Consider the following 8510-nt stretch of genomic DNA (forward strand, 5'->3'; position numbering starts at 1 on the left):
CCCCCCCGTCTCTCTCATCTCAGAAACAGTGAAGTTGTCTTGGAAGATAAGCACATAATTAGGATGTATGAGATATGCCTGCCCAGTGACATGTGAAATAAAAATATAACGAAGGAAACAATGCAAGCATGTATAAAAGGAGACTTCTTACCCTCAGCAATAGGATTTGCTGCTACGAACAATATTAATAAAAAAATAGTCTTTCGTAATAATCATGCTATATACAATGTTATTCACAACAGATGTGGGATGCAGTGGCTGGGATGCAGAGGTATCCAAACACAAGAGTAATTTTGCTGCATTCCATGATATTCACAATGGACTCCAAATTGCATGGCTGAGGAGGAATCAAAATACAAAAATAACTTTGCTATGAAAAATTTAGGAAATCACATCCGAAACTTCTTCCTGCACTGGATGCTTCTTTGTAGACTGTGTCATTGCTGGAAAGTAATCCAATAGATGTGGAATGAACACAGAATTTCAACCTAGTTCCACAGACACAGAACATATCCAGTGACTTACAGATAATACTGTGCAAAACAGAGAAGATTTGAGCCCGTTTCAGTGTGTCACAAACCGGTGCAACAACTTTTGTGTTGAAGGATAAAAATGCTTTTTCCATACTCATGGACTTTTATTTGTCTACTATCTCAGAAAATAAGCTTATTTTTTAATTTGAGATTGAGAGCATGGAAAACTGCAATGAATTCCCATGATTAGATATGGAGGTTTTTAACAAGCTGAGACTGAGAAATGCAGGGACTGTTAATTACAAACTACTGGACTTGATATGAAAACTCCTGCAAAAAGCAAAGAAATATTTACAACCAACCACATAAGCAGTGTTGGTTATGATGCCATCTGAAGCTAGTTCAGATTAGTCCCCTTTAACTTTGCTAAACATAGGAAGGAATGTCACTGGAAATAAATAAGTAAACTAAGATTTCTATCTGGATACCGACGTGCGGAATCAAACTCTATAACCACAAAGTAGTTATAAAGCAGGTATGGTTTATTCAGTGCTGCACAGACACCAGGTGCAAGGAGGATAGATCCTCCTAACTTGCACACCATCCGGAAAAATCGTGCTACAGATATAGGCTGAACTAATACATAATCAATAGTTTTCCCAGAATTCGGATACATATTCATTACACCCTCGAGAGCTCATTAGCATGCAGACCCTCCCCTCTTGTGCATGCGTAGTGAGTCGTGGGATGAAGATTTGTTGTCTTCCTCGCAAAGGCTTCTGATCATTTTCGCTGTAAACTTCTGACCTTTCAGGGAGGCATCCCCTCAACCCAGTTTCTTCTTGCCCTGTGGACATCTAATCACCTCCCTGTCCTTGGGCTGTTCTCAAACCCTTATCTTTATGGCATTCATCCCCCTCACTATCCCTGTCAGAGTCTGTCATCCCTTATTTTCTAACAAGCTCTACATTCTTGCTTCTATAAACTATTTCTAACTATTCCCCTCCACCTTCCTTATTCTCAGTCACTGTGAAGTCTTCTTGCCTTTTTACTTTCACTTATGGGGCCTGTCTCACCTTTCAATTCCCCTCTTTTCTTTAATCTAGCAGGATTTCCACCTGCTAGATTATTCCTTCTTAGTGTGTGAAATAAGCCCCACTTACCTTTTGCCGTAACTCATGTCTCTTCCATACTTCGTATTCCCTTCTAGTATTCCAGCATAGGCACATAGAACACCTCATTACACACAGGTAAGGCCCACCAATAGTACCAGTATGATGCATGCCAAGAAAAGCCGCCTTAACCATGCTAGATTTGGTAATCAGCTAGTAAATGAGCCCCATAGATCTGTTTCGCAGTCGTGTTATTGATACTTGTCCTGTGCAGGACTTTTGTTTGCTCTCAGATTTTCCTTAAGTCTATTCTCAGATCCTTATTTATGTAAGCACAGCAACTCTGATTTATTATTGTGTACACCCCTCCTTCTTTAGCTATTAATAGATCTAATGCCATCATGTTTTGGAGTACTACTTAGGACGAAGAGGATACCTCCTCTTGGATTGCTCATAATGCGTTTGTTGTGGCATTTTCTACTATTTCTAGAGTAGCAGAGGTATTCACTATAGCCTTTTTCCTGCTAAGCTATTCCTAATATCAGGATAACTGCTCTCACTATGGTATCCTGCGTTATACCTTACCAATGGGTTATTTACCCTTTTAACTCTCCTTGGATCCAAACAGTTCTCACTATGCCTGGTGGGAGTTTGAGCCCTCCCATTCTCTGCCCAGCCACCAGAAACCTTTACCCAATCGACACCTGCTCATTATATTACTTCCATTATGATATTTATGCCCACTAATGAGAGTGCTATTACTTTCCTTAATAGCAGCCATTGTTAAGTATAGAAATGTAAGGTCGATTCAAACAGAAGGGAGAAGAGTGACAATCACACATTTAACAATAACAAATAAATAAATATAACACAAAACATAGTACTATTGCAGCCAAAATACAAAATGTAACAGCTCACAACATCAACTTGCCACAGACACCACCCTGTGTACACTGAAATAAAGCAAATCAAAGAAATCAATTTGCCATTGTTGCCCTCCCTTCTAAATCATTAATTAGATAACTATCCTCTCTAGAGTATTTTACAGGTTCTGACTCAGCTTCAGAGATTTTAAGTTTACAGTCTGGAATTAAAGCCTTCTTCAACTATCTACAGTTCTTCCACCTGATCCACCATCTTAGTTCCAGTTTCCTGTACAGTGTTACCTTTCTGATGTCCTTTACAATGTATAATAGTACACTCTTTTGTAGATTTATATCACGTTGTTTTCCTTGGCTATGAGCAATCCTTGCTCTTTTCAGATGCTACTACAAGTGTGTAGCATCCCAAACACATAATTAGCATCTGTCCATATAATTAAGGCTCTTGTCCAAGCAGTTATTTCAGCCTTTTGAGGGAAAGTCCCCTCAGGTAATGGTTGTGCTTCGATTACCTTGTCATTTGCAGCTACTGCATATCCTGCCTTACTGCTACTGTCGGTAAACCAGGTGTCTTCTGCATCTTCTAAGGGTTTGTCCTTAAGGTCTGACCGCCTAGAACATGCAGCTTCAGTTGTTTCAAAGCAGTCATGAAATACTTGTTCTCCAGGAGTTCCGCTAAGGAAAGATACTAGGTTGACAATATCAGTTACAATTATTTCTACATCATCCTGCTCTATCAGAATGGCCTGGAATTTCAGGAACCTTTGGGGTGAGAGCCAGTGCCCTCCTTTTACCTCCAGTACAGTAGGCACTGTATGAGATATTAAAACTGTTATTCTTTGGCCTACCATAACTTGACTGGTTTCTTGAATACTGAGTACTAGTGCAGTCACCGCCCTCAAGCACCCCAGCCATTCCTTACTCACTTCATCAAGTTATCTTGAAAAGTATGACTCTGTCCTTCGATAGGGTCCAAGGTTCTGGGCAAGAACTCCCAGGGCTATTCCTTGTTTTTTATGTGAGCTGGTAGCCCCAAAGCTGAGGGAATGCCCACCTTGCCTCCCCATTTCATATAATGTTTTGGTTTTACCAACGGTCCGTAGTTGTGTATCCAGGGTTGGCATCATCCTGTCATTGCTGGGAATGTACGGAGTTCCTTGGCAGTTTGTGGCTCAGGGGTGTGGCAGATGGCTTCTTTCCTGACAGTCCTTAAGGTTTGAAGTCCAGCTGTAATCTCATATCCTAAATACGTCACTTGCTGCTGAGTTATTTGTGCTTTCTGTTGAGAACTCAACAATCATTTAAACCAAGAAATTCAGCAAACTCACAGTCCATTTCCACACAGTCCTCTTTTGTTTTTGTGACATCCACGTACTGCAGTAAGGTTCCACCGTGGAATGGAGGAACCCAAGGGTTCAGAAGTTGATCAGTTTTCAAAAAATCATTGAGTTGTTCTCAGAATCCTGGGTAACACTGTTCAGATTAGCTGAGTCTTTTCACCCCATCTTGGGGTTTTCCTATTCAAAGGCTTAGGCTCCTTAGGAACCTTAGGCTTCCTTTGGACAAACCAGGCAGAAAAGGCATCCTCCAAATCCAGAAGGTAAACTCCACTTACTCATTCCTTAACTTAGTTAATAAAGTGCATGGATTTTTCACCACTGAGTGTATGCATTCAGCTATTCTATTACTTGTCCTCAAGTCTTGTTCCAAACTATAGCATATGCTTTCTAATTTTTGTCAGCAGATTTGGAGTACTGTATTTGGATCCACATTCAATTAGTAATCCAAAGTCCAATAATTATCTATTATTTCTTTTATCCGTCTACAGTCACATATCCTCAAAGGGCACTGCTTTACCCTGACTGGGCTGCCTCTTGCTTTTAACTTCTATTTAGGGCTGCATTTTTGGCTCTGCCAGGTATCCCTGATACCCACACTCCTAAGTATCTTATTCAAGATTTCTGTAACTTATGGGGCTACAATCTTGTTTTTCCCAGTTTGTGCTAAAGGCAGACTTACAATTCTCAATCAGTTAATATTGTTTGATCCTTAACTCCAGTTTTATTTAATTTCTTGCCAGAGTAACCTGACATGTACAAGAATTTATATATTCCTACTTGTTTTCTCAGCCTGTATTTAGTTGATCCCAAAAGTAAGCCTTTTCTTATTGGGCATTAGCTCCAATTACTGTTACAAAATCACCTACGGGTGGTAAAAGGCACCCATATTCACCAAAATATAAACCTCTTTATCCTGCTCCCTTCTCTTCAGTTCTGACATGATGATGGGGAATTAGATCTCATCTACAACCTAGACAAATAGAGCAGGAATAGACATTCCATTCAAGTGAAATGAATGCCCTCCCACTGTTACCACTCACACTCTACTATAGCATCAGGACGTTTCTGGCTTTAAATGAAATGTCAAATATAATTTGGCTCTGGATACTGAAGATATATGACTGCCCTTGGAGAAAGTTGATAACTCAGTGTACTCTGTGTCAAATGTGTATCTACCTGATAGCTCACTCCATATAAACCAGTCTGCTTTCCCTCAACTATATGAAATAGTCAGGCTCCAGACAGACCTGCCTGCAATTTATACAAATGAGTCCATTTTAAAAGAAAACCTTCATATCAGAAAGGGAAAAAAAAAAATACTTATTGAAAGTTGACTCCATGTTAAATTTCCAAATGGCACTACTGCACATTACATTAGCATTCAGTAATGGGAAGGCGGTTACCCTACCCCAGTGGATAGCTCAGCATCAGATGAGGCATTACGTTAAATGACACATTTGGATTTCTTCAACACTTCATTTGGAAACTTTTATTTGGAAGCCTGGTGTGTTTTCAGAATTCTAACTGCTTGAAATTCAAGCAGGGCAGAAAACACAGAGGGGATACTTATGATTATTGATAGCTTCAAAGCTCCTTATGTTTACTGCATCAAAATTTTGTGTTGAGGGAACAGATGGATTGTCCGAACACACCTGTACACTTCCTGGTGTAGACGAACTTTTAAAATCAGTGGTTTTTCATGTTTATTTTTGTTTCTTTGCTTATTTTTCCCTTTTTTGAATACATATATAAGCAAAATAATTGGCTTGATTTTTACTTTTTCTTTAAGTAGTCTCTATTTTGTTGTGAGTCTAAACATGTTGAATTCATATTGCACTGGAAAAGAAATATTACCTTTTCTACATTTCTACCTATTGGTGCTAGCATCACTCTGAAAAGATTTCAAAATGAATGTTTTGTATTTTGATGTTCTTATGATCTTTTACAAGGCCATCACAGGACTGAAATGCATCATTCTTTCTCCATTATTAGCATGTAAAATACACCAGAAGAAAAGTTCAAAACTTTGCATATTGACACTTAGATTTTTGAGAAAATACAGTGGTAAAATGTAGAGAATTACAGATACTGTGCAGAAGGACATTAATAATTAGGCAATATTATTGTCACTCTCAGGATAGACAAATATCTCATATAGCCAAATAAAAGCTTGTAACCTATGCTGGCCTACCTTTTTGTAGATAAAATTACAATATGTGATATCTAAACAAATGGATAATAAGTTTTGTTCATCTGTCTAAAAGTTCTCATCTTTCTTAACTAATTTAGTGACACTTGTGCTTTAGCCAGAAATTCAAATGCAACTGAAGTTCATCCTCATTTTCTTCTCTTTCTGGAACAGACTAGGAATTTGGAACCTCCTTATCATTTCCATTTCAGAAGACTGAAAGAACTGTAATGCATTTCCTTACAGGAACAGATTATCATTTTTATGCTTATTTCAGATTTGTAAATAGTCACTATTAATGTGTGCTACTGCATATCACATATACTTCACCTCATCCACTCTACCCCAGCCAGTATTTCTCATTATTTCCTGTGGTATTTCATGTCGTTAGCTCTCCATTCCTCCATTCTTCTTGTTCCCCATATCCATTCAAGTACCACAGGAGTAGCTTCTTGTTCTTGAGGAAGCTGATGATGTTCCTCTTCTCGAATCTCCATTTTTTATGCTACTCACACTGTCTCATTCACTCATGCTGTTCTTCAAAGCAAGAGCTCTCTGAAGATGAAGAGTTTCAGCAGGAGCTTTTAATCCATGTTTGATAGATACATCTATTTGTATGGACAATTTTACCTCAAAACAACTCAGGATGGTTCAATTCACTTCAAGATACACAAAAGGGCCAGAAGTAAGAAAGAAATGTCCATAAATGTATTGCATTATGACAAGTTTGACAGAAAAGCGAGAAGCTAAACTGATAATCAACATGCAGTTGTAGGAAAGAAATATATCTGGATTACACACGTCACCTAGTATCTCTATAATTGGCCTATTTCTGACAACAGAAAACTTGTGCACCAACCGTCTGTTTGATGTTTGCCTCTAGAGAATGTATGTTGTCATACCAGTTGAGAATTACTGGTCACTGCACTGGAGAAAGTTCGTCCTATTTTCCTTAAATGTTGCAATATAGTTAAATTTAGGCTGAATTTCTTGCAAGACTTCCTGGACTTTTTATCCTAAAGTTGTCAACTTCATTTTGCTTATATTTTTAATTATGTTAGTCTATTCTATATATTTATTTTATTTTGTATAATCAGAGACATAGACCTGTTGGAGCGCATCCAGAGGGGGGCCACAAATATGATCCATGGAATGGAACATCTCTCCTATAAAGAAATACTGAGAGGCTGTTCTTCCTGGAGAAGAGAAGGCTGTGAGATAACCTGATAGTTGCTTTCAGTATCTAAAGGGGAGCTCCAGGGAAGAAGGGGACAGACTCTTTAGCAGTGTCTGCTGTAGTAAAACAAAGGGAAAAGGTTTCAAGCTCAAAGAAGGTAGATTTAGTTTAGACATAAGGAAGAAGTCTTCCACAGAGAGGGTGGTGAGACATTGGACCAGGTTGCCCAGGGATGTGGTTGATGCTCCATTCCTGAAGACTTTCAAGGTGAGGCTGGATCAGGCCCTGTGCAATCTGATCTAGCTGTGGTGTCCCTGTTCATTGCAGGGGAGTTAGACTGGATGGCCTTTAATGATCCCTTTCAACTCTAAGGATAATATGATTCTATACTAAGTGTATCTTATTTTTCTGTAGTCCTTCCTGTAACACATTTCATTAGTTACTAGTATCAATACAGAGAAAAAAACAGAAATAACAAGTCAGTACTGTAGGACAGCAATTGCAGTCTGTGCCCTTAAAATCTTAAGCAGATCATCAGAAGGAAAAAAAAAAGAAAAAAAAAAAACAGATGGCCTTGCAGCATGACCTGAAGGTTAACAAAGCTAGACCTTTTCCAATGAGCTATAAGATTATTGTTACTTTTCTCTCTAGATCAATATTGATTATATGTTTCAATTTCACTCAGATATTGAACTTATTTTACTGGGCAAACAGCTGCAGCTTCTATTCAGTATCTCTTAGCAAATATTATTTCAATTATTTTGAACTAACACTGTACAAGTATGATTGCTGCACCCACAACAGTTTTTGTGTTTTTTTTTTTTTTTTCCCATCATGAGATACAGGTCCAGAACTATGTGACTACATTCAAACACAAACTGACATATTAATTTTACTAAAATAAATCTTTGTGCCTTTATTCCCATGCTAATAAATTGAACAGTGGTTATGTTCCTGTGAACTGCATAGCACTTGGTCCATTGTGTCAGATATACTGTTGTCACTGGATGAGAAAATATGATACCTCAATATTATCTTCACAGAAGGTAGGAAGGGGAGTATCTGGTTGTCACTTGAACAACAACAATAATAACAAAGAATAACCTTTAAAATTAAAACATTAACTTATCTAAGAACTCAAAACAAAATACAAAATCAGAATCATAGAATCGCAGGGGTTAGAAAGGACCATAAGAGATTATTTAGTCCAATTCTGATAAAGAAGAATCACAGAATAATCACAGAATGGCCAGGGTTGGAAGGGACCTCATGGATCATGAATCTCCAACACCCCTGACACAACCATCACAACACTGGAGAGGCCACCAACCTCCACATT

The sequence above is a fragment of the Meleagris gallopavo genome, chromosome Z (genome assembly GCF_000146605.3).
Source record: "Meleagris gallopavo isolate NT-WF06-2002-E0010 breed Aviagen turkey brand Nicholas breeding stock chromosome Z, Turkey_5.1, whole genome shotgun sequence".
Taxonomy (NCBI): Eukaryota; Metazoa; Chordata; class Aves; order Galliformes; family Phasianidae; genus Meleagris; species Meleagris gallopavo.